This window comes from Chrysochloris asiatica, unplaced genomic scaffold (assembly GCF_000296735.1).
Source record: "Chrysochloris asiatica unplaced genomic scaffold, ChrAsi1.0 scaffold00087, whole genome shotgun sequence".
NCBI classification, from domain to species: domain Eukaryota; kingdom Metazoa; phylum Chordata; class Mammalia; order Afrosoricida; family Chrysochloridae; genus Chrysochloris; species Chrysochloris asiatica.
In genome coordinates this window covers 4,082,143-4,085,746 of record NW_006408605.1, presented here as the reverse complement: position 1 = coordinate 4,085,746, position 3,604 = coordinate 4,082,143, and positions in this window count along the sequence as shown.

The window sequence follows — 3,604 nt, the reverse complement described above, 5'->3', positions numbered from 1 at the left end:
TTGGAAAGAGAAGTACCTTATGATCCAGCAATTTCTTTACATGGTATTTAGCCACAAGATATATGCACGAGTAGATATATGCACATCAATGTTCATGGCAGCACTATTTACAATAATAAAAAGATGAATACAGCTAAAGTGCCCATCAACTGAAGAATGGATAAACAAACTTTGGTACATACACACAATGGAGTATTATGCTACCTTGAAAAACAACAAGGAAGCTGCAAGCCACCGCATAACATTGATGAGCCTTGAGGACATTACGCTGAGTGAAATTAGTCAGTCATAAAAGGGGAAATATTGCATAGGACCATTATTGTAAAAGAATAAGAAAAAGAACCCCCACTAAAAGGGGGAAAAGTTATATATTTGCTGATGACCAGGATATATGGGATGAAAGGAGGGGAGGGAGGGAGAAGAAGATAGAGCACAGGGTAGGCAAGATAGATAATAGACACAGGATAGCTTGGGTGCCGGGCATGGAGGAATACACAAGAAGCGGAAGGGGGATGGAAGAACAAGGCTGATGGGAGAACAGTTAGGCAGGTTTGCATGAGCTAAGTGGGACAGAAGTAAATGATGAATATGCACAATCTTGGAACAATAGGGCTCCAGAATACAGGGATTGAAGCATGGTTTGAAGTGTTAAAAGAGGGGAATAATGTTAAGATGCTTGGCTGTCTTTTGAATTTTGATTTCCTTTGCCTACCATTGTAAAATAGACACTTGAGGAGGAGAGAAAGGAATAGCCAGAAACATCTCTACAGAATGCTTTTAAATCCGTCTTCAGCCTATAACTGATCGGAATACCTTAAAGAGGGCTAGAAGTTGCCCAGTGATAGAGGCTTCTTATGGAGCCTTTACATTGCAGAAGACCATAGGTGGAATCCAGAACCCCATTCAGAACTGATTGAAGTAGGAAATTTCCACTGGAATGTATGAGTAGACCAACCTGTAGTGGCTAGAAGAACAGAAGATATTTCGTGAAAGAAAGACTGGCAGGAAAAATCCAAAAAATTAATGGCAGTCTGGTTGATTACTACAAGAACAAGTAAGTTGTTCGCCCAGGAGCCATCAAGGCAAGTGGTCAGTACCCCTCAGAGCAAACCTCCTTCCAAGACTAAGACTCAAGGGGAATGCATGAGCAGGTATGTGGTCTGGCTGGTGACCAGATTGGTCACCAATAAGGAAAGAGGGAGATAAAGCGATAATGAAGTTGCAAGCTAAGCCCAACCACTTTCAATAGACCCCTGTGAACCCGGGTGGAGACCTCAATGGCCACAGTATGGCAAGACCTGGGGACTCCTGAGCCCAAAGGCAGTGACATGGCCACAGAAGACTAGAGTGGAGAGTGAAGCATCCAGCTGATATGAAGTGAGGGGAGATGCACAAGAACACCCATACTTTCTGATAGTACTCACTTGACCTGGCTTTGATGGCTGGATGATCAGAACTTGACTAGAAGAAAGAAGGGGGCGGGGGGAGAAGAGTTACCTGCTACAATTTGATGAATTTTACCTATATGTATGGATGTAGGAGCTCAATAAAGGGAACAAATTTTTACAGCGAGGATCACTCCACCCCCCTCGGTACACAAGTGGACAGGGATGGGCAACATAGACATTGGCTACCCAAAATGGGGGTGCCTATAAAGGCAAGAAGTGATGGGTTTACAAGCTTTCAAGAGGGAGCCTAGTTCCCGATGGGGCAGGGGAAGGTAGAATCACCACTGAAAGATTTCCAATCTGTTAGGACCAGGCTGGTGAAAGGAAATGGGGATAAGACTCTTGTGGTTCAATAGTAAATATTGCCATCAGGACTGACTGTGAGGGTAGGAAATATAGAGGTAGATGTTTTTTGACAAAAGGAGGAGAGTGATTGATTTTGTAGCCCAGGAGCAGAAGTCCCTGGGCTCATCAAATGAGAAGAGCAGAGATCCGGTAAGTACCCAGAGAAGCAGTGAAGTCAGGGATGGAGACAAAGACGATGACATGGACAGATGGAGTGGCTGGGAACACTGGACTCAGAGAGAGATAAGGGTTGTGTGCTGGCAGCTGGGGACGGGCCTGTGTGATGTACCCTTTGGTTATTTGATGATGCTTGGAGTGGATTGTAATCATTGCAATGAAATGAAATATGGTGATTGTAAAGCTGATGTTCTCCCATGTAAACCTCACAATAAAAACTTAATATATATATACATATATAGTATAATAAACAAGTTATATGGTTTTCCAAAATTTTATAAAATTTACTTTAAAATAAAAAAACAAAACAAAAAAACTTGCTCTTATACTTAAGGAACACAAGAGCCAAATGACAGAACTTCCAATGGCCAAAGGTAGAACAATTTGAGCAAGAAAATAAATTAAGTAGTAGTATATTATAACCTAAAATATAAAATAAATATCCATAAGTCCATACTTATATGAAAGAATAAATAAATAGATGAATAAATAAATGAGAGACAGTGAATAGATATCTAAATAATTTATGTAGATATTTGTTCATCGAAGTGGTGGAGTGTAACTCCTCACTCTTTACACATAGCCTGGGAAGAGAAACTGTCTTAGTATGCATTATTCTCAAGAAGGCAAAACCAGTGAGACAAATATAAATATAGAGATACTTACTTTAAGGAAATACTTTCTTATTAGTGGGGCTGGCAACTCCTAAATCCATAGGTCAAACAGCAGGCTGGAGACCTCTGCCCACTCATGGGATTGTGAGATCTAGCAAATATAAAATCTGAAGTTCAGGGGGCAAGCCAGAGACTTCTGCAGGCTTTTGTCACAGGATATAGAGGTCAAATGACAGAAAACTGCAGGATCGAGAGAGAGTTAACTTTGCCAGAACATTTATTTAGGTACCAGAAACAACACACTCAAGGGAACTTTCCTTTCAACATCAGATCACATCATGGAAGGGGATTACATTATATTACATTATGGAACAACAATCAGTCCAATGTGTGCCAAACCAAGAAGGATCATAGCCTAGCAAAGTTGACACAAAAATTAACCATCACGGTGACTTTGTTCTAAAGAACAGAGTAAAGAAAGTGATGGTGGTGGTGAAGGACTTTATAGTGTAATAATCTGCCAATTACTACCTCAAGGAGGTAGTCAATGTCAACATCAACAGTGATAAATCTTACTGATTGTGTATGTACACTTCAAATGATGTGATGAAAATGGTACGTGGCCTCTTTGGTTTTCCTCTCTAAAATATACAACCTCACTTTAATAATAACATCTGACCAATCCCAATTGAGGGACAGTCTATAAAATAACAAGCCAGTGCACCTTGAAACTTTCAAGATCATGGGGGAGGTAGACGGAGGGGCTGGTAGGGGACAGACACAACATAGTTCAGATTTTGGGGAGAGCAGTACACAAGAAGGGGAAGGGGGTGGAAGAACAAGGTAGATAGGGGAACGCAGACAGGTTTGTGTGGGCAAAATGGGACACAGGTAAATAGTGATACATGCTCAACCTTGGAACAACAGGGCTCTGTGATACATGTATTGAGACATAATCTGAAGAGGGGAAATCATACTAAGGTGCTTGACTGTCTTATGAATATTGGTTTCCCTTGCCTA